General features: G+C 49.1%; 1 protein-coding gene across 2 annotated transcripts in view; it reads left to right on the top strand.

Moving 5' to 3' along the window:
* Positions 1-14,250: 14,250 nt before the first annotated feature.
* SCAF11 (SR-related CTD associated factor 11) overlaps positions 14,251-23,776 on the top strand; it is a 90,040-nt gene continuing 80,514 nt past the window's right edge. For both annotated transcript variants that reach the window (XM_038759364.1, XM_038759340.1), the window contains exon 1: positions 14,251-14,364. The gene's annotated coding sequence lies outside the window, so the exon portion shown is untranslated. The remainder of the gene's footprint in view (positions 14,365-23,776) is intronic.

Genomic DNA, 23,776 nt, shown 5'->3' with positions numbered 1-23,776 from the left:
CTTAGTACAGTGCTCTGCACACAGTAAGTGCTCAATAATAACAATAATGATAATAATGATGGCATTTATTAGGCGCTTACTATGTGCAAAGCACTGTTCTAAGCGCTGGGGAGGTAACAAGGTGATTAGGTTGTCTCCCGGGGGGCTCACAATCTTAATCCCCATTATACAGATGAGGGAACTGAGGCCCAGAGAAGTGAAGTGACTTGCCCAAAGTCACACAGCTGACAGTTGGTGAAGCCGGGGTTTGAACCCATGACCTCTGACTCCAAAGAGCGTGGCTCAGTGGAAAGAGCCCGGGCTTTGGAGTCAGAGGTCATGGGTTCGAATGCCGACCCCACCACATGTCTGCTGTGTGATCTTGGGCAAGTCACTTAACTTCTCTGGGCCTCAGTTACCTCATCTGTAAAATGGGGATTAAGACTGTGAGCCCCACATGGGACAACCTGATCACTCTGTATCCTCCCCAGCGCTTAGAACAGTGCTTTGCACATAATAAGCACTTAACAAATGCCAATTATATTATTATGTTGTTGTTGTTTCCACTGAGCCACACTGCTTCTCCTTGAATGAATGAATGAATGAAAGTCATTTTCCAGTGTGGCGTCTTAATGAGCGTTCGTCACTCACCATCCATCATTCCCTAGTGTGCGTTAAGTCCTTACTCAGTGCTCACCGCTTAGAACAGTGCTTGACATCATCCTCATCATCAATCGTATTTATTGAGCGCTTACTATGTGCAGAGCACTGTACTAAGCGCTTGGGAAGTACAAATCGGCAACGCATAGAGACAGTCCCTACCCAACAGTGGGCTCACAGTCTGAAAGGGGGAGACAGAGAACAAAACCAAACATACCAACAAAATAAAATAAAGAGGATAGATATGTACAAGTAAAATAAATAAATAGAGTAAAAAATATGTACTTTGACACAGGGAGCGCTTAACAAAAACACCATTATTATTATTACTATGTGCAAAGCTCTGTCCTAAGCAACTTGGGAGAGTTCAATAGAGTAAGCAGGTGCCATTTCTGTCTTCTAGTGAGGGGAAATAAATATCAAAATTTACAGTAGGAGGAAGCAAGGGAGTTTAAAGATGTGTACATAAGTGTTGTGTCGGGGAGGGGGTGGGCTGTGTATCTAAGTGCAAGCAGCCTGGGAGGTGGAAGGTCGTTGGTTCTTATCCCGGCCCTGCCACTTGTCTGCTGTGTGACCTTAAGCAAGTCACTTTACTTCTCTGTGCCCCAATTCCCTCATCAGTAAAATGGGGATCGAGGCCGTGAGCCCCGCGTGGGACAGGGACTGTGTCCAACCTGACTTGCTAATATCTACCCCGGGGCTTAGTACAATGGCTGGCCCATATTAAGTGCTTAACAAATACTATAATCATTATTATTATTAGCGGTTAAGGAGTCACGTAGGGGTCACTACATAATAATAATAATTTTAGACTGTGAGCCCAATGTTGGGTAGGGACTGTCTCTATATGTTGCCAATTTGTACTTCCCAAGCGCTTAGTACAGTGCTCTGCACATAGTAAGCGCTCAATAAATATGATTGATTGATTGATAATGGCATCTATTAAGCACTTACTATGTGCAAAGCACTGTTCTCGCGCTGGGAAGGTTACAAGGTGATGAGGTTGTCCCACGGGGGGCTCGCAGTCTTAATCCCCATTTTCCAGATGAGGCAGCTGAGGCCCAGAGAAGTGAAGTGACTTACCCCAAGTCACACAGCTGACAAGTGGCGGAGCCGGGATTTGAACCTATGACCTCTAACTCCAAAGCCCATGATCTTTCCACTGAGCCACGCCGCTTCCCTTTGGATGCTTCACATCCAAACGGCACCCTTGTTAGAAGCAGCATGGCTCGGTGGAAAGAGCCCGGGCTTTGGAGTCAGAGGTCATGGGTTCGAATCCCAGCTCCACCACATGTCTGCTGTGTGACCTTGGGCAAGTCACTTAACTTCTCTGAGCCTCAGTTACCTCATCTGTAAAATGGGGATTAAGACTGTGAGCCCCACATGGGACAACCTGATCACTTTGTATCCCCCCAGCGCTTAGAACAGTGCTTTGCACATAGTAAGTGCTTAACAAATGCCAACATTATTATTATTATTATTATCCTAGCCCACCTTGGTTGGTGTATCGGCCTTCTTGCTGATCTCCTGGTCCCCTGTCTTGCCCCACTCCAGTCCATATTCCGCTGCCCGGGACATTTCTCTGCAAAACCGCGCAGTCCATGTTTCCCCACTCCTCTAGAACCTCCAGCGTTTGCCCATTCACCTCCAGACAAACAGAAACCCCTTAACAACGGCTTTAACACAATCACCTTGCCCCTTCCCATCTTACCTCCCTGATTTTCCATCATCATCAATCATATTTATTGAGCGCTTACTGTGTGCAGAGCACCGTACTAAGCGCTTGGGAAGTACAAGTTGGCAACATATACAGTCCCTACAGTCCCTACAGAAGCAGCGTGGCTCAGTGAGAAGCGGCGCGGCTCAGTGGGAAGAGCCCGGGCTTTGGAGTCAGAGGTCGTGGGTTCGAATCCCGGCTCTGCCAACTGTCAGCTGTGTGACTTTGGGCGAGTCACTTCACTTCTCTGGGCCTCAGTTCCCTCATCTGTAAAATGGGGGTTAAGACTGTGAGCCCCACATGGGACAACCTGATCACCTTGTATCCTCCACAGCGCTTAGAACAGTGCTTTGCACAGAGTAAGCGCTTAATAAATGCCGTCATTATTATTATTATTATTATTACCCTACAGTGGGCTCACAGTCTACTACACGGCCCACACACTTCACTCCTCTAATGCCAACTTACTCACTGTACCTTGATCTCATCTATTTCACCACCCACCCCTTGCCCACATCCAGCCTGTGGCCTGCAATGTAGTCCCTCTTCATATCTGACTCTCCCCACCTTCAAAGCCTTATCGAAAGCACACCTCCTCCAAGAGACCTTGCCCGACTAAACCCTCATTTCTTCCTCCACCACTCCCTTCTTCATCGTCCTTGCACTTGGATCTGCACCCTTATTCACCCACTCTCAGCCCCACGGCACTTATATACATAATCATAATTTATTTATATGATTGCTTTTCTCCCCCTTAAGACTGTAAGCTCGTCGTGGGCAGTGAACGTGTCCACCAACTCTGTTATATTGTAGCGTCCCAAGCCCTTAGAACAGTGCTGTACACACAATAAGCACTGAATAAATATGACTGATGGATTGAGAAGCAGCATGGCTCAGTGGAAAGAGCACGGGCTTTGGAGTCAGAGGTCATGGGTTCGAATCCCGGCTCCACCACAAGCCTGCTCAGTGTCCTTGGGCAAGTCACTTAACTTCTCTGAGCTTCAGTTACCTCATCTGTAAAAATGGGGATTAAGACTGTGAGCCCCACGTGGGACAACCTGATCACACTGTATCCCCCCCAGCGCTTAGAACAGTGCTTTGCACATAGTAAGTGCTTAATAAATGCCATTATTATTATTATTATTATTATTGACTGACTCTTCTTCCACTCCTTTCTGCGTCGCCTTGACTTGCTGACTTTACTCATCCCTCCCTCTCCCTCCCCCAAGCTCCCAGCCGTGCGGCACTTGTGTCCATATCTGTAATTTTATTTATATTAATGTCTGTCTCCTCCTATAGACTGTAAGGTCATTGTGGGCGGGGAATGTGTCTGTTATAATGTTATATTCATTCCTTCATCCAATCGTATTTATTGAGTATTTGCTGAGTGCAGAGCACTGTACTAAGCGCTTGGGAAGAACAATTAAGCAACATATGGAGACGGTTCCTACCCAACAACGGGCTCACAGTCTAGAAGGGGGAGACAAACAAAACAAAACAAGTAGACAGGAGTCAATAACAACAGAATAGATAAATAGAATTATAGATTTATACACATCATTAATAAAACAGAAAAATGAATATGTACAAATATACACAAGTGCTGTGGGAAGGGAAAGGGGGTAGGGCAGAGGGAGGGAGTAGATGCAATGGGGAGGGGAGGAGGAGCAGAGGAAAAGGGGGGCTCAGTCTGGGAAGGCCTCTGGGAGGAGGTGAGCTCTCAATCCTGAAAATGCTGATTTCTGAATGAGATATTTTCAGAATTTAGTTGTATAATTTCTCATCATTATTGGTACACGGTAACTAGTTATTACTTTTGCTAATGCTACCATCACTGTGAGTACTATTTCAGTGATTTTCCTTCCCTTTCACGACGCCAACCTGACACAAAGCGATGCCTCCTGGAGGAGGTGAGCTCTCAGTAGGGATTTGAAGGGAGGACAAGTCGGGACACTCAGGAAATAGTGCTTTTATAATATATGGAAATCCCATGTGGACTTCTTTAGTATTTTCTTGAAATCTCTGATCACCGGTTTATTCATATTTATTCTTACACAGACAAGGGCTCTGTAAGAACGGAATGAATCAAACTTAAAGCTTTTAAATAGCGTGCACAGCATAGTTACCCTACTTTCCTTCAGCTGATGATCGTGCGTAATTTTTGAATGGCATCTTGTCCCTTCTTGAGTGTTAAAAGCAGTATGGCCTAGTGGAAAAATCATGGGACTGAGAGTCACAGGACCTCGGTGTGAATTCTGGCTCCAACCTGATAACCTTGTATCTACCCCAATCAATCAATCAATCATATTTATTGAGCGCTTACTGTGTGCAGAGCACTGTACTAAGCGCTTGAACCCTCTAAACCCCAGCGTTTAGAACTGTGCTGGTCACAAAGAGTTCAACAACTACCACGGTTAAAAGAAAGGAAGCTATCAGTACAGTATGTATTTTGATTTGAAACATGTAACAGGTCTTAGCTTTCCGGGAAAACAGGTATAAAAGCCTTGAAATTTGCAGTTTGACCACTGGCCGGTGAAAACATACTTTTAGAAAGTGCATTTTCAGTTCAAGTTCCTCTGGAAGTGTTTTCTGATAGTGAAGCAGCATGGCCTAGTGGATAGAGCACAGGCCTGAGAGCCAGAGGGCCTGGGTTCTAATTCCAACCCCACCACTTGTCTGCTGTGTGACCCTGAACGAGTCCCTTCACTTCTCTGTGCCTCAGTTCCCTCATTTGTACAACGAGGATTAAGATGGTGAGCCCCATGTGAGACAGGGACTGTGTCCCACCCAAATTGCATGTATCCACCCCCGTACTTAGTGCAGTGTCCGGTATATACTAAGTGCAGCGTGGCTCAGTGGAAAAGAGCACGGGCTTTGGAGTCAGAGGTCACGGGTTCAAATCCCGGCTCCGCCAATTGTCAGCTGTGTGACTTTGGGCAAGTTGCTTTACTTCTCTGTGCCTCAGTTACCTCATCTGTAAAATGGGGGTTAAGACTGTGAGCCCCCCGTGGGACAACCTGATCACCTTGTAACCTTCCCAGAGCTTAGAACAGTGCTTTGCACATAGTCAGCGCTTAATAAATGCCATTATTATTATTATTATAAATAACACAACTATTCATTCATTCAATCGTATTTATTGAGCGCTTACTGTGTGCAGAGCACTGGACTAAGCATTTGGGAAATACAAGTCGGCACCATATAGAGATGGTCCCTACCCAACAACAGGCTCACAGTCTAGAAGGGGGAGACAGAAAACAAAACAAAACAAGTAGACAGGTGTCAAAATCGTCAGAATAAATAGAATTATAGCTGTATGCACATCATTAACAAAACTAATAGAATAGTAAATATGTACAAGTAACATAAATAGAGTAATAAATTTGTACAAATATATACAAGTGCTGTGGGGAGGGGAAGGAGGTAGAGTCGGGGGAGGATGGGGAGGAGGAGAGGAAAAAGGGGGCTCAGTCTGGGAAGGCCTCCTGGAGGAGGTGAGCTCTCAGTAGGGCTTTGAAGGGAGGAGGAAGAGAGCCTGTTTGGCGGATGTGTGGAGGGAGGGCATTCCAGGCCAGGGGGAGGACGTGGGCCGGGGGTCGACGGTGGGACAGGTGAGAACGAGGTACAGTGAGGAGGTTAGTGGCAGAGGAGCAGAGGGTGCGGGCTGGGCTAGAGAAGGAGAGAAGGAAGGTGAGGTAGGAGGGGGCGAGGGGATGGACAGCCTTGAAGCCCAGGGTGAGGAGTTTCTGCCTGATGCGCAGATTGATTGGTAGCCACTGGAGATTTTTGAGGAGGGGAGTAACATGCCCAGAGCGTGTCTGGACAAAGACAATCGGGGCAGCAGAGTGAAGTATAGACTGAAGTGGGGAGAGACAGGAGGATGGGAGATCAGAGAGGAGGCTGATGCAGTAATCCAGTCGGGATAGGATGACAGATTGAACCAGCAAGGATGGAGAGGAAAGGGCGGATTTAGAACAGTGGTTTGCACATAGTAAGCACTTAACAAATACCATCATTATTATTATCTTGGTGATGTTGTGGAGGTGAGACCCGCAGGTTTTGGTGATGGATTGGATGTGTGGGGTGAACGAGAGAGCGGAGCCGAGAATGACACCAAGGTTGAGGGCTTGTGAGATGGGAAAGATGATAGTACCATCTACAGTGACGGGAAAGGCAGGGAGAGGGCAGGGTTTAGGAGGGAAGATAAGGAGCTCAGTCTTAGCCATATTGAGTTTTAGATGGCGGGCAGACATCCAGATGGAGATGTCCTGAAGGCAGAAGGAGATACGAGCCTGGAGGGAGGGAGGGAGAGTGAGCAGGGGCAGAGATGTAGATTTGGGTGTCACCAGTGTAGAGATGATAGTTGAAGCCGTGGGAGCGAATGAGGTCACCAAGGGAGTGAGTGTAGAGAGAGAACAGAAGGGGACCAAGCACTGAACCTTGAGGAACCCCTACAGTAAGGGGATGGGAGGGGGAGGAGGAGCCCGCAAAGGAGACTGAGAATGAACGGCCGGAGAGATAAGAGGAGAACCAGGAGAGGACGGAGTCTGTGAAGCCAAGGTTGGATAATGTGTTGAGGAGAAGGGGGTGGTCCACAGTGTTGAAGGCAGCTGAGAGGTCGAGGAGGATTATAATAATATTATTATTATTATTGTTATGAAGACTGGATTTTTACCAGGAAATTGACATGTTTATTCAGAAATATCATCATGAATAGGCCATGACATAACCGCACAGCAAGTTCATGCTTAGCGGCTGCGAACCTGCCTAAAGTCACACAGCTGACAAGCGGCGGAATCAGGATTAGAACCCACGACCTCTGACTCCCAAGCCCGTGCTCTTTCTGCTAAGCCATGCTGCTTCTCAAGCGCTTAGTACAGTGCTCTGTACTAAGCGGGTGTCAGCTCCCTGTTGACAATAAGTGCGTCACTTTGTTCTGTACTGGCCAAGCATCCAGTACAGTGCTCCGTACCAAGAGGGTGCTCAATAGACAGACATTACTTTCCCCCATTTCAAAGCCTTACTGAAATTACATGTTTTCCTTCCATAACTTAGACCTCCTTTCCTCTTCTCCCATTCCCTATGTGTCACCCTGAGTTGCTCCTTTTATTCATTCCCCTCTTCCAGCCCCACAGCACTTACGTGAGCCCACTGTTGGGTAGGGACTGTCTCTATATGTTGCCAACTTGTACTTCCCAAGCGCTTAGTACAGTGCTCTGCACACAGTAAGCGCTCAATAAATACGACTGATGATGATGATGATGATGATGATGATGATGATGATGCTCTGCACACAGTAAGTACTCAATTAATTGTTGGGTAGGGACTGTCTCTATATTTCGCCAATTCGTACTTCCCAAGCGCTTAGTACAGTGCTCTGCACACAGTAAGCGCTCAATAAATACGATTGATGATGATAATTAATATGATTGAATACCTTCAAAGCCCTACTGAGAACTCACCTCCTCCAGGAGGCCTTCCCAGACTGAGCCCCCTTTTTCCTCTCCTCCTCCCCATCCCCCCAACCCTACCTCCTTCCCCTCTCCACAGCACCTGCATATATTTGTACAGATTTATTACTCTATTTATCTTATTTGTACATATTTACTATTCTATTTATTTTGTTAATGATGTGCATCTAGCTTTAATTCTATTTCTTCTGATGACTTTGACACCTGTTTACGTGTTTTGTTTTGTTGTCTGTCTCCCCCTTCTAGACTGTGAGCCCATTGTTGGGTAGGGACTGTCTCTATATGTTGCCGACTTGGACTTCCCAAGCGCTTAGTCCAGTGCTCTGCACACAGTAAGCGCTCAATAAATACGATCGAATGAATAAATGAATGAATACTCCAGAGCTGAATACAGGGCCTGGCACTTAACAAATAGCATAAAAGATAAGATGGCCTCTCATCTGCTCCGATTGTACGCCTCTCATCTGCTCTACCTGGGAAGCAGCGTGGCTCAGTGGAAAGAGCTTTGGAGTCAGAGGTCACGGGTTCAAATCCCGGCTCCGCCAACTGTCAGCTGGGTGACTTTGGGCCAGTCACTTCACTTCTCTGGGCCTCAGTTCCCTCATCTGGAAGATGGGGATGAAGACTGTGAGCCCCCCGTGGGACAACCTGATCACCTTGTAACCTCCCCAGCGCGTAGAACAGTGCTTTGCAAATAGTAAGCGCTTAATAAATGCCATCATTATTATTATTATTAATTCCTGTCCAACATGGGGCTCACACTCCTAATCCCCCTTTTATAGATGAGGGAACTGAGGCCCAGAGAAGTGGAATGACTTGCCCAAAGTCACACAGCAGACAAGTGGCAGAGCCAGAATTAGAACCCAGGTCCTTTTGATTTCCAGGCCTGTCTTCCACTAAGCCACAGAAAACAGCCACGGAGAAGCAGTGTGGCTCAGTGGAAAGAGCCCGGGCTTGGGAGTCAGAGGTCATGGGTTCGGATCCCGACTCCGCCACTTGTCAGCTGTGTGACTTTGGGCAAGTCACTTCACTTCTCTGGGCCTTAGTTACCTCATCTGGAAAATGGGGATTATAACTGTGAGCCCCACATGGGACAATCTGATCACTTTATATCCTCCCCAGTGCTTAGAACAGTGCTTTACACATAGTAAGCACTTAGTCATATTTATTGAACGCTTACTGTGTGCAGAGCACTGTACTAAGCGCTTGGGAAGTTCAAGTTGGCAACTTAACAAATGCCATTATTATTATTACTGAAATAAATTAGATGAGACCTGTATATATGTATATACGGTTGTACATATTTATTACTCTATTTATTTATTTATTTATTTTACTTGTACGTATCTATCCTATTTATTTTATTCTGTCGGTATGTTTGGTTTTGTTCTCTGTCTCCCCCTTCTAGACTGTGAGCCCACTGTTGGGTAGGGACTGTCTCTATGTGTTGCCAACTTGTACTTCCCAAGCGCTCAGTACAGTGCTCTGCACATAGTAAGCGTTCAATAAATACGATTGATGATGATGAGGAGGAGGAAGTAATAGAGTATATGAATAAATGCACATAGTAAGCGCTTAAGAAAGGCCATCATTATTTATTTATTATTTATTTAGGACCTCTGACTCCCAAGCCCCCGTTCTTTCCACTGAGCCACGCTGCTTCACGTACAGTGCCTGGCACATAGTAAGTGCTTAACAAATACCATGATCATTATTTAAAGTGTGAGCCCCATGTGGTTCAGGGACTTCTCCTGGCCTGGGATGTCCTCCCTCCACACATCCTCCAAACTAGCTCTCTTCCTCCCTTCAAAGCCCTACTGAGAGCTCACCTCCTCCAGGAGGCCTTCCCAGACTGAGCACCCCACCCACCCTCTCCTCCTCCTCTCCCTCCCCGTTGCACCTACGCAATCAATCAATCGTATTTATTGAGCGCTTACTGGGTCCAAAGGAGGGTCACAGTCTTTCTACATGGTGAGAGGAAACAATCAATCAATCAATCGTATTTATTGAGCGCTTACTGTGTGCAGAGCACTGTACTAAGCGCTTGGGAAGTACAAGTCGGCAACACATAGAGACGGTCCCTACCCAACAGTGGGCTCACAGTCTCTGCCCCGCCTCCTTCCCCTCCCCACAGCACTGGTGTCTATTTGTACATATTTATTACCCTATTTATTTTATTAATGATGTGTACATAGCTATAATTCTATTTATTCTGTTGGTATTGACACATGTCCACTTGTTGCCAACTTGTACTTCCCAAGCGCTTAGTACAGTGCTCTGCCCACAGTAAGTGCTCAATAAATACAATTGAATGAATGTTTTGTTTTGTGTTTCCCTCTTCTATCATCAATCGTATTTATTGAGCGCTTACTATGTGCAGAGCACTGTACTAAGCGCTTGGGAAGTACAAATTGGCAACACATAGAGACAGTCCCTACCCAACAGTGGGCTCACAGTCTAAAAGGGGGAGACAGAGAACAAAACCAAACGTACTAACAAAATAAAATAAATAGGATAGATAGGTACAAGTAAAATAAATAAATAAATAAATAGAGTAATAACCGTGAGCCTGCTGTTGGGTAGGGACCGTCTCTATATATTGCCGATTTGTACTTTCCAAGCGCTTAGTACAGTGCTCTGCCCACAGTAAGCGCTCAATAAATACGATTGAATGAATGAATGAATGTTTTGTTGTCTGTCTCCCCCTTCTAGACCGTGAGCCTGCTGTTGGGTAGGGACCGTCTCTATATATTGCCAATTTGTACTTTCCAAGCGCTTAGTACAGTACTCTGCACACAGTAAGCGCTCAATAAATACGATTGAATGAATGAATGTTTTGTTGTGTTGTCTGTCTCCCCCTTCTAGACCGTGAGCCCGCTGTTGGGTAGGGACTGTCTCTATATGTTGCCAATTTGTACTTCCCAAGTGCTTAGTACAGTGCTCTGCACATAGTAAGTGCTCAATTAATACGATTGATGATGATGATGACCGTCTCTATATATTGCCAATTTGTACTTTCCAAGCGCTTAGTACAGTGCTCTGCACACAGTAAGCACTCCATAAATATGATTGAATGAATTCATTCGTTCATTCAATCGTATTTAATGACTGACTTGCAGTGGAGAAGCAGCGTGGCTCAGTGGGAAGAGCCCGGGCTTGCGAGCCAGAGGTCGTGGGCTCAAATCCCGGCTCCACCGCGCGTCAGCTGTGTGACCTTGGGCAAGTCACTTCACTTCTCTGGGCCTCAGTTCCCTCATCTGGAAAATGGGGATGAAGACTGTGAGCCCCGCATGGGACAACCTGGTCACCTTGTATCCTCCCCAGCGCTTAGTTCTTCCTCCCTTCAAAGCCCTACTGAGAGCTCACCTCCTCCAGGAGGCCTTCCCAGATTGAGCTCCCTTTTCCTCTCCTCCTCCCCATCCCCCCCGGGCCTACCTCCTTCCCCTCCCCACAGCACCTGTATATATGTTTGTACAGATTTATTACTCCATTTATATTACTTGTACATATTTACTATTCTATTTATTGTTAATGTTGTGCATATAGCTTTAATTTTCTTTGTTTTGACGATTTTGACACCTGTCTACGTGTTTAGTTTTGTTGTCTGTCTCCCCCTTCTAGACTGTGAGCCCTTTGTTGGGTAGGGACCCAACTATATGTTGCCAACCTGTACTTTCCGAGCGCTTAGTACAGTGCTCTGCACACAGTAAGCACTCAATAAATACGATTGAATGAATGAATGCTTTGCACATAGTAAGCGCTTAACAAATGCCATCATCATCATTATTATCTACCCCAGGGCTTAGAACCGTGCTTGGCACATAGTGAGCGCCTAACAAGTGGAGAAGCAGCGTGGCTCGGTGGAAAGAGCCCGGGCTTTGGAGTCAGAGGTCACGGGTTCAAATCCCGGCTCCGCCAACTGTCAGCTGTGTGACTTTGGTCAAGTCACTTCACTTCTCAGCGTGGCTCAGTGGAAAGAGCCCGGGCTTTGGAGTCAGAGGTCATGGGTTCGAATCCCTACTCCGCCACATGTCTGCTCTGTGATCTTGGGCAAGCCACTTAACTTCTCTGGGCCTCAGTTACCTCATCTGGAAAATGGGGATTAAGACTGTGAGCCCCATGTGGGACAACCTGATCACCTTGTAACCTCCCCAGCGCTTAGAACAGTGCTTTGCACATAGTAAGCGCTTAACAAATGCCAATTATTATTATTATTATTATTATTATTCTCTGTGCCTCAGTTACCTCATCTGTCAAATGGGGATTAAGACTGTGAGCCCCCCGTGGGACAAACTGATCACTTTGTAACCTCCCGAATGCTTAGAACAGTGCTTTGCACATAGTAAGCGCTTAACAAATGCCATCATCATCATTATTATCTACCCCAGGGCTTAGAACCGTGCTTGGCACATAGTGAGCGCCTAACAAGTGGAGAAGCAGTGTGGCTCAGTGGAAAGAGCCCGGGCTTTGGAGTCAGAGGTCACGGGTTCAAATCCCGGCTCCGCCAATTGTCAGCTGTGTGACTTTGGTCAAGTCACTTCACTTCTCAGCGTGGCTCAGTGGAAAGAGCCCGGGCTTTGGAGTCAGAGGTCATGGGTTCGAATCCCCACTCCGCCACATGTCTGCTCTGTGATCTTGGGCAAGCCACTTCACTTCTCTGGGCCTCAGTTACCTCATCTGGAAAATGGGGATTAAGACCGTGAGCCCCATGTGGGACAACCTGATCACCCTGTATCCTCCCCAGCGCTTAGGACAGTGCTTTGCACATAGTAAGCGCTTAACAAATGCCGATTATTATTATTATTATTATTCTCTGTGCCTCAGTTACCTCATCTGTCAAATGGGGATTAAGACTGTGAGCCCCCCGTGGGACAAACTGATCACTCTGTAACCTCCCGAACGCTCAGAACGGTGCTTTGCACATAGTAAGCGCTTAATAAATGCCATTATTATTATTATTAAGTAGCATAATGATTATTAAGGCAGACTATGAGTCTCCTCCTCCCCATCCCCCCGCCCTACCTCCTTCCCCTCCCCACAGCACCTGTATATATGTTTGTACAGATTTATTCCTCTATTTATTTTACTTGTACATATTTACTATTCTATTTCTTTTATTGAAGATGTGCATATAGCTATAATTCTATTTATTGTGATGGTATTGACACCTGTCTACTTGTTTTGCTTTGTTGGCTGTCTCCCCCTTCTAGACTGTGAGCCCGCTGTTGGGTAGGGACCGTCTCTATATGTTGCCCACTTGTACTTCCCAAGCGCTTAGTACAGTGCTCTGCACACAGTAAGCGCTCAATAAATACGATTGAATGAATGAATGTATGAATGAATGAATGAGTTAATCAATCAACCACTGTCTTCCTTCAGCCGGGTGTGGGCCGCCTCTTCCCGACAGCCCCCGGGGCTGCCAACCGGCCTCGGGCCTTGGCTCCAGGCGCATGCGCAAGGCCTGCCCCGGGTTGGCCGCGGGGCTGGGAGGAGCGCATGCGCAAGGCATGCCACGCTCTGGTCGCGGGGCCGGGAAGGGCGCATGCGCAAAGCCTGCCTCGGGTCGTCCGTGGGGCCGGGAAGGGCGCATGCGCAAGGCCTGCCCCGGGTAGGGCGCAAGCGTAAGGCCTCCCTCGGGTTGACCGCGGGGCCGGAAGGAGCGCATGCGCAAGGCCTGCCCCGCGCTGGCCGCGGGGTCGGAAAGGGCGCATGCGCAAAGCCTGCCCCGGATTGGCCGCGGGGCCGTGAATGGCGCATGCGCAAGGCCTGCCTCAGGTTGTCCGCGGGGCCGGGGAGGGCGCATGCGCAAAGCCTGCGCCGGGTTGGCCAAGGGGCAGGGAAGCGCGCATGCGCAAAGCCTGTCCTTGGTTCGCTGCGGAGCCAGGAAGGTCGCATGCGCAAAGCCTGCCCCGGGTTGGCCGTGGGGCCTGGAAAGGCGCGTGCGCAGAGCCTGCCCCGGGTTGTCCGCCGGGCCGGGAAAGGCGCATGCGCAAAGCCTGCCCCGCGTTGGCCCCGGGTCCAGGAAGGGCGCATGTGCAAAGCCTGCCCCGGGTTGCCCGCGCGGCCGGGCAGGGCGCATGCGCAAGGCCTGCCCCGGGTTGTCCGTGGGGCCGGGAAGGGCGCATGCGCAAGGCCTGCCCCGGGTCGTCCGCGGGGCCGGGGCCAGCGAGCGAGCCGCCCAGTGCGCCTGCGTCCGCTTCCTGTGTGGAGGACGTTTCCCAGAAGCCCCTCCGGCCGGGGCCGCTCCCTCCCGCTCGCTGGTCGCCCGACGCGCCGCCCGCCACGCCGTTCCCCCGCCGGCCCAGGCCGGGGGGCAGCGCCGCCCCGCGGTTCGGTGGCGCGCTGCGGCGGCCCCCGCGGAAGAGGCCGGCGGCGACCGCGCGCACGTGTGGCCGCGCCGCTGAGGCGGGCGGAGGGCGGCAGGACCGGGCCGAGGAGGGGAGCCCCGGCCCGCGCGGCGTCCATGGTGGAGGAGTCGGCGTCGTCGTCGGCGGCGCCACCGCGGTGGAGTGACGGAGCAGGGCGGGAGCGGCCCAGGTAGGCGGCGGGGGCCGCGGGACCCGCGGGACCCGCTCCCGGCATGCCCCGCGAACGGGACCCCCCCCCCCCACCTCCCGGCAGCCCCCGCGGCGCGGACGGACGGACGGGCTCCCGGCAGCCCCCGCGCGCGCCCGCCACTCAGCCCCTCAGCGCTCAGCGCAGTGTGGTCGGCGCCCACCCCACGCCGTCACTCAGTCAGTCAGTCATAGAGAGACAGTGTGGCTCAGTGGGAGGAGCCCGGGCTTGGGAGTCCGAGGTCACGGGTTCAAATCCCGCCACCCCCAACTGTCAGCTGGGGGACTTTGGGCAGGTCGCTTCACTTCTCTGGGCCTCAGTTCCCTCATCTGGAAAATGGGGGTGAAGACTGGGAGCCCCCCTGTGGGACAACCTCATCGCCTTGTAACCTCCCCAGGGCTTAGAACGGTGCTTGGCACATAGTAAGCGCTTAAGAAATACCAAAATTATTATTATTATTATTATTACTATTATTATTATTATTATTATTCATTCAGCGAATTCAAGGGAAGCAGCGTGGCTCAGTGGGAAGAGCCCGGCCTTTGGAGGCAGAGGTGACGGGTTCAAATTCCGCCTCCTCCAACTGTCAGCTGGGGGACTTTGGGCAGGTCGCTTCACTTCCCTGGGCCTCAGTTCCCTCATCTGTAAAGTGGGGGTGAAGACTGGGAGCCCCCCCTGTGGGACAACCTGACCACATTGTAACCTCCCCAGCGCTTAGAACAGTGCTTGGCACATAGTGCTTAAGAATACCATTATTGTTATTATTCATTCATTCATTCAGCGAATTCAAGGGAAGCAGCGTGGCTCAGTGGGAAGAGCCCAGGCTTGGGAGTCAGAGGTGACGGGTTCAAATGCCGGCTCCTCCAACTGTCAGCTGGGGGACTTTGGGCAGGTCGCTTCACTTCTCTGGGCCCCAGTTCCCTCATCTGGAAAATGGGGGTGAAGACTGGGAGCCCCCCTTTGGGACAACCTGATCGCCTTGTAACCTCCCCAGCGCTTAGAACGATGCTTGGCACATAGTAAGTGCTTAAGAATACCATTATTGTTATTATTCATTCATTCATTCAGCGAATTCAAGGGAAGCAGCGTGGCTCAGTGGGAAGAGCCCGGTTTTTGGAGTCAGAGGCGACGGATTCAAATCCCGCCTCCTCCAACTGTCAGCTGGGGGACTTTGGGCAGGTCGCTTCACTTCTCTGGGCCTCAGTTCCCTCATCTGGAAAATGGGGGTGAAGACTGGGAGCCTCCTGTGGGACAACCTGACCACCTTGTAACCTCCCCAGCGCTTAGAACGGTGCTTGGCACATAGTAAGCGCTTAAGAAATACCAAAATTATTATTATTATTATTATTACTATTATTATTATTATTACTATTATTCATTCAGAGAATTCAAGGGAAGCAGCGTGGCTCAGTGGGAAGAGCCCGGTTTTTGGAGTCAGAGGCGACGGGTTCAAATCCCGCCTCCTCCAACTGTCAGCTGGGTGACTTTGGGCAGGTCGCTTCACTTCTCTGGGCCTCAGTCCCCTCATCTGGAAAATGGGGATGAAGACTGGGAGCCCCCCTGTGGGGCAGCCTCATCGCCTTGTAACCTCCCCAGCGCTTAGAACAGTGCTTGGTACATAGCACTTAACAAATACCAAAATTGTTATTATTATTATTATTGTTATTATTATTATTATTCATTCAGCGAATTCAAGGGAAGCAGCGTGGCTCAATGGGAAGAGCCCGGGCTTTGGAGGCAGAGGTCACGGGTTCAAATCCCGGCTCCTCCAACTGTCAGCTGGGTGACTTTGGGCAGGTCGCTTCACTTCTCTGGGCCTCAGTTCCCTCATCTGTAAAGTGGGGGTGAAGACTGGGAGCCCCCACTGTGGGACAACCTGACCCCCTTGTAACCTCCCCAGCGCTTAGAACAGTGCTTAGCACATAGCACTTAACAAATACCAAAATTATTATTATTATTATTATTGTTATTATTATTATTCAGCGAATTCAAGGGAAGCAGCGTGGCTCAGTGGGAAGAGCCCGGGCTTTGGAGTCAGAGGTCACGGGTTCAAATCCCGCCTCCTCCAACTGTCAGCTGGGGGACTTTGGGCAGGTCGCTTCACTTCTCTGGGCCTCAGTTCCCTCATCTGGAAAATGGGGGTGAAGACTGGGAGCCCCCCTTTGGGACAACCTGATCACCTTGTAACCTCCCCAGTGCTTAGAACGGTGCTTGGCACATAGTAAGCGCTTAAGAAATACCAAAATTATTATTATTATTATTATTACTATTATTATTATTATTATTATTATTCATTCAGCGAATTCAAGGGAAGCAGCGTGGCTCAGTGGGAAGAGCCCGGTTTTTGGAGTCAGAGGCGACGGGTTCAAATCCCGCCACCCCCAACTGTCAGCTGGGGGACTTTGGGCAGGTCGCTTCACTTCTCTGGGCTTCAGTCCCCTCATCTGGAAAATGGGGGTGAAGACTGGGAGCCCCCCTGTGGGGCAGCCTGATCGCCTTGTAACCTCCCCAGCGCTTAGGACAGTGCGTAGCACATAGCACTTAACAAATACCAAAATTATTATTATTATTGTTATTATTATTATTATTCATTCAGCGAATTCAAGGGAAGCAGCGTGGCTCAGTGGGAAGAGCCCGGGCTTTTGAGTCAGAGGTCACGGGTTCAAATCCCACGTCCTCCAACTGTCAGCTGGGGGACTTTGGGCAGGTCGCTTCACTTCTCTGGGCCTCAGTCCCCTCATCTGGAAAATGGGGGTGAAGACTGGGAGCCCCCCCTGTGGGACAACCTGACCCCCTTGTAACCTCCCCAGCGCTTAGGACAGTGCTTAGCACATAGCACTTAACAAATACCAAAATTATTATTATTATTGTTATTATTATTATTATTCATTCAGCGAATTCAAGGGAAGCAGCGTGGCTCAGTGGGAAGAGCCCGGGCTTGGGAGTCCGAGGTCACGGGTTCAAATCCCGCCTCCTCCAACTGTCAGCTGGGTGACTTTGGGCAGGTCGCTTCACTTCCCTGGGCCTCAGTTCCCTCATCTGGAAAATGGGGGTGAAGACTGGGAGCCCCCCCGTGGGACAACCTGACCCCCTTGTAACCTCCCCAGCACTTAGAACAGTGCTTAGCACATAGCACTTAACAAATACCAAAATTATTATTATTATTATTATTCATTCAGCGAATTCAAGGGAAGCAGCGTGGCTCAGTGGGAAGAGCCCGGGCTTGGGAGTCCGAGGTCACGGGTTCAAATCCCGCCAACCCCAACTGTCAGCTGGGGGACTTTGGGCAGGTCGCTTCACTTCTCTGGGCCTCAGTTCCCTCATCTGGAAAATGGGGGTGAAGACTGTGAGCCCCCCTTTGGGATAACCTCATCACCTTGTAACCTCCCCAGCGCTTAGAACAGTGCTTGGCACATAGTAAGTGCTTAACAAATACCATTATTATTATTACTATTCATTCATTCATTCAGTGACTTCAAGGGAGGCAGCGTGGCTCAGTGGGAAGAGCCCGGGCTTGGGAGTCCGAGGTGACGGGTTCAAATCCCGCCTCCTCCAACTGTCAGCTGGGGGACTTTGGGCAAGTCGCTTCATTTCTCTGGGCCTCAGTTCCCTCATCTGGAAAATGGGGGTGAAGACTGGGAGCCCCCCTTTGGGACAACCTGATCGCCTTGTAACCTCCCCAGCGCTTAGAACGGTGCTTGGCACATAGTAAGTGCTTAAGAATACCATTATTGTTGTTATTCATTCATTCATTCAGCGAATTCAAGGGAAGCAGCGTGGCTCTGGGAAGAGCTCAGGCTTTGGAGTCAGAGGTCACGGGTTCAAATCCCGCCTCCTCCAACTGTCAGCTGGGGGACTTTGGGCAAGTCGCTTCACTTCTCTGGGCCTCAGTTCCCTCATCTGTAAAGTGGGGGTGAAGACTGGGAGCCCCCCTTTGGGACAACCTCATCACCTTGTAACCTCACCAGCGCTTAGAACAGTGCTTGGCACATAGTAAGTGCTTAAGAAATACCATTATTATTCATTCATTCACCCAGTGAATTCAAGGGAAGCAAGGTGGCTCAGTGGAAAGAACCCAGGCTTTGGAGTCCGAGGTCACGGGTTCAAATCCCAGCCCCTCCAACTGTCAGCTGGGTGACTTTGGGCAGGTCGCTTCACTTCTCTGGGCCTCAGTTCCCTCATCTGTTAAATGGGGATGAAGACTGTGAGCCCCCCCGTGGGACAACCTGATCACCTTGTAACCTCCCCAGCGCTTAGAACAGTGCTTTGCACACAGTAAGCGCTTAGTAAATGCTATCATTATTATAGCTGTATACACATCATTAATAAAATAGAGTAAATAAGTATGTAAATCCCCTTCCCTGATCTCTGCCGGGCTCTCCCCCTCTAGACCGAGAGCTCCTTGTGGTCTACCGACTCTGGTGGAGTGTACTCTCCCCAACGCTTATCACAGCACTCTGGTCCCCCCCCAGCGAGCACACAGTAAATATCCTCATTCGGTCGTATTTATTGAGCGCTTACTGTGTGCATCATCATCATTATCATCAATCGTATTTATTGAGCGCTAACTATGTGCAGAGCACTGTACTAAGCGCTTGGGAAGTACAAATTGGCAACACATAGAGACAGTCCCTACCCAACAGTGGGCTCACAGTCTAAAAGGGGGAGACAGAGAACAAAACCAAACATACTAACAAAATAAAATAAATAGAATAGATAGGTACAAGTAAAATAAATAAATAAATAGAGTAATGGGAGGGTGCTTGATGCCGCAGGGCTCACAAGTCTCGAGACTGTGACCTCGTTGTGGGCAGGGATTGTCTTTATTGCTGTATTGTACACTCCCAAGCGTTTAGTACAGTGCCCCGCACACAGTCAGCGCCCAGTAAATACAAACGAATGATCGAGGCCCTCCTTCTGCGAAGTTTGTCTTGGACAGGGACCGTGTCTGTCAAGTTGGTGGGATCGCGGACTCCCAAGCGTCTAGTACGGGGCTCTGCCCACAGGAAGTGTTCAGCAGATGTCACCAAGGATGCTGATGCCCACCGTCTCCGTGAGGCCCTCCCCGCTTGGAGACTATAGGCTCGTTGTGGGCAGGGACCGTGTCTGTCAACTCGGTGGGATCGTATGCTCCCAGGCGCTTAGTACAGTGCGCTGCCCACAGAGAGCCCGTTGTTGGGTAGGGACCGTCTCTATACGTTGCCAACTTGTACTTCCCAAGCGCTTAGTGCAGTGCTCTGCACACAGCAAGCGCTCAATAAATACGATTGAATGAATGAATGAAAAGGTAGTGCTCAGGAAATATCCTTGAGGATTCTAATGACGCCCTGCCCCCTCGGAGACTGTAGGCTCGTGGTGGTTAGGGACCATATCAATCAATCAATCGTATTTATTGAGTGCTTACTGTGTGCAGAGCACTGTACTAAGCGCTTGGGGAGTACAAGTTGGCAACATATAGAGACAGTCCCTACCCAACAGTGGGCTCACAGTCTAGAAGGGGGGCCTCCAGGAGGCCTTCCCAGACTGAGCCCCTTCCTTCCTCTCCCCCTCGTCCCCCTCTCCATCCCCCCCATCTTACCTCCTTCCCTTCCCCACAGCACCTGTATATATGTTTGTACATATTTATTACTCTATTTATTTTACTTGTACATATCTATTCTATTCATTTTATTTTGTTAGTATGTTTGGTTTTGTTCTCTGTCTCCCCCTTTTAGACTGTGAGCCCACTGTTGGGTAGGGACCGTCTCTATATGTTGCCAACTTGTACTTCCCAAGCGCTTAGTACAGTGCTCTGCACATAGTAAGCGCTCAATAAATGCGATTCATGATGATGATGATGATTACCTTGTATCTACCCCTACCAACTTGGTGGGATTGTATGTTCCCAAGCATTCAGTACAGTGCTCCGCACACAGGAAGTACTCACTAAATATCCTTGAGGATGTTGATGCCACCCCCGCCACGACGCCCTTCGCCCCGGAGACTGTAGGCTCGTCATGGGCTGGGACTGTGCCTGCCAACTCGGTGGGATGGTAGGCTCCCAGATGCTTAGTACAGTGCTCTGCCCTCAGGAAGCGCCCAGTAGATAGGGTGGGTGATGTCGCTGCCACCGGCAGGGCCGCCGGGTCCCGGGGGGCAGGCGGCAGTCATCCCGGGCCGTGGGCCGCTCCCGTGTTCCCGAGCCTTTTGCGAAAGCGAACTTTGGCCCCTGACCTCCGGAGCTGCCAATTTGTACTTCCCAAGCGCTTAGTACAGTGCTCTGCACACCGTAAGCGCTCAAGAAATACGATTGATGATGATAATGATGAGTTGGGCATCGGAGGAGCCCGAGGAGCTCTGGAGCACCGGGGTGGAACTGCACGGGTAGAGCCAGGGCGTGGGAATCAGAAGGTCATGGGTTCTAATCCCGGCTCCACGACTTGTCTGCTGTGTGACCTTGGGCCAGTCACTTAACCTCTCTGGGCCGCCGTTACCTCATCTCTAAAAGGAGGATTAAGACTGCCAGCCCCCTGCGGGACAACTCGATTACCCCAGTGCTTAGAACAGCGCATGGCGCAATAGGAAGTGCTTAACAAATGCCACGTCGCCCTGCCGCGTTCTCTGGAAGAAGCAGACACCCGTGTTGGCCATCGAAACTCTTGTTCAGTGCCGTTCGATGCTGTGGAAATTCTTGTTTTGGAAGTCAGTGTCTGGCCTTCAGGGGTGAAGGAAGGTGGACACAGCTTTTAACTCTTGGGTTTGAACCGGGAGGAACAGTCTTCTAGACTGTGAGCCCACCGTTGGGTAGGGACCGTCTCTATATGTTGCCAAATTATACTTCCCAAGCGCTTAGTACAGTGCTCTGCACACAGTAAGCGCTCAATAAATACGATTGAATGAAAATACCATAATTATTATTATTATCCCCACCCACCCTGCACTTACTTCTCTCCCTCCTGCCGCCCCCTCCTCCTTTTCCTTAACCTGATGCTGCTGCTGAGCAAACAATACACCCCCCCCCCCCCAATTCCCGATTAATGCCCCCCTGAAACTTGGAGTCACCATCCCCAGTAATGCAGAGCCCCCGTCTTCTTAAATAAGAAAGACACATTCTCTGGAAAAAAACAGACACCCGTGTTGGCCATTGAAACTCTTGTTCAATGCCATTTGATGCTGTGGAAATTCTTGTTTTGGAAGTCACTATCTGGCCTCCAGGGATGAAGGGAGATGGACACAGCTTTTAACTTTTGGGTTCGAACCGGTAGGAAAAGTCTTCCGAGTATCGCCGGGGGAGTTGCAGGATCCCGGGCAGTTTGGTCAGATACTCGTCGGGAATAGGCTGTCACTAAGCTGTGCCAGCGGGATAGCCACACAGCATCTTAAAAAGCCAATGTATTTGTTGGTTAATCATTGTCAGGACGCCAGAGGGAGAATTGATGGACAATTTATGACTTCAGAGTAAAATGATTTTTTTTGCGCGTGTGTGTGTGTTTGTTTTTACTGGAGAGGACACTTCATGGGCACATTAACAGACTACGTTAAGTATAATGTGTGGTCTGAATTGCAGTCAATCAACAGCATCTAGTGAGCACTTACTATGTGCACAGCACTGTACTAAGAGCTCAGGAGAGAACAGTGCAACAGAATTAGCCGACTTGTTCCGTACCAGTAATGAGCTGCATTTTAGAATGACATTTTGCTTTATGTGGCGGATGTTCGTTATCATCATCATCATCATCATCAATCGTATTTGAGCGCTTACTATGTGCAGAGCACTGTACTAAGCGCTTGGGAAGTACAAATTGGCAACATATAGAGGCAGTCCCCACCCAACAGTGGGCTCACAGTTCTGGCCAGACTGCTACTTTGGTTGCAAATTAGGGAATTAAAAAAAAGAAAGATACCCTCTTTTCCCCACAAAAAAATTTTGTTACTTAAAGCGGTGTGCAATGTTAAATCCCACAGTAACTTCTTGGGGTGGTGTCATTTTTTAACCTCACTTTTGTTTAAATAATCTGTGTGTTTATTGAGGAAAGGTTGTATTTTAGTATTTATTGATGGAAAGTTTGAATGAATTAATTCTTAGGTAGCCAGAGGCTAGTTGCGCCATTTGTGGAGTATTAACATTTGCAGCTTCTTCCTGGCACTTCATGCTTTTAAACAATTTTGTCTGAGGATGAGCAGAAGAAAGAAAAATTCAGCCTGTTTAGCTGCTAGTCAGTCAATCATATTTACCGAGCACTTACTGTGTGCAGAGCACTGCTAAGCGTGTGGGAGAGTACAGTGCAGCAGTAAACAGACACATTCCCTGTCCACAGTGAGCTTACAGTCAAGAGGAAGAGACGGATGTCAGTATAAATAAATAAGTGAATTGCAGGTATGTGCTTAAGTGCTGTGGGGCTTGGAGGGGAAATGAATAAAGGGAGCAAGTCAGAGTGAAGTCTCATCTTCAAGTCTTGGGGTGAAGTCTCATTTTTTAACCTCACTTTTATTTAAATAATCTGTGTGCTTATTGTGGAAAGGTTGTTTTTTAGTATTTATTGATGGAAAGTTTGAATGAATTAATTCTTAGGTAGCCAGAGGCTAATTGCCCCATTTGTGGAGTATTAACATTTGCAGCTTCTTCCTGGCACTTTATGCTTTTAAACAATTTTGTCTGAGGTTGAGCAGAAGAAAGAAAAATTCAGCCTGTTTAGCTGCTAGTCAATCATATTTATCGAGCACTTACTGTGTGCAGAGCACTGCTAAGCATATGGGAGAGTACAGTGCAACAGTGAACAGGCACATTCCCTGTCCACAGCGAGCTTACAGTCAAGGGGAAGAGACAGATGTCAATATAAATAAATAAATTACAGGTATGTGATTGAGTGCTGTGGGGCTAGGAGGGGAAATGAATAAAGGGAGCAAGTCAGGGCCACACAGAAGGGAGCAGGAGAAGAGGAAAGGAGGGCTTAGTCAGGTAAGGCTTCTTGGAGGTGATGTACCTTCAGTAAGGCTTTGAAGGAGGGAAGAGTTATTGTCTGTCAGATATGAAGAGGGAGGGCGTTCCAGGCCCGAGGCAGGACGTGGGCGAGAAGTCGCCAGTGAGATGAGATCGAGAGCTACGGCGAGGAGATTAGCATTAAAGGAGCAAAGAGCATGGGCTGGATTGTAGTTAGAAGAGTAGCGAGGTGAGGTAGGAGGGGGCAAGGTGATTGACTGCTTCAAAGCTGGTGGTGAGGCATTTCTGTTCGATGCGGAGGTGGATGGGCAACCAACCACTGGAGTTTCTTGAGGAGTGGGGAAACATGGCCTGAACGTTTTTGTAGGAAATGGATCCGGGACTTTACATTCATTCATTCATCATTCATCCAATCGTATTTATTGAGCGCTTACTGTGTGCAGAGCACTGGACTAAGCGCTTGGGAAGTTCAAG

Source organism: Tachyglossus aculeatus, chromosome 2, assembly GCF_015852505.1.
Source record: "Tachyglossus aculeatus isolate mTacAcu1 chromosome 2, mTacAcu1.pri, whole genome shotgun sequence".
NCBI lineage: Eukaryota > Metazoa > Chordata > Mammalia > Monotremata > Tachyglossidae > Tachyglossus > Tachyglossus aculeatus.
This window is presented reverse-complemented; position numbering and strand designations above follow the sequence as displayed.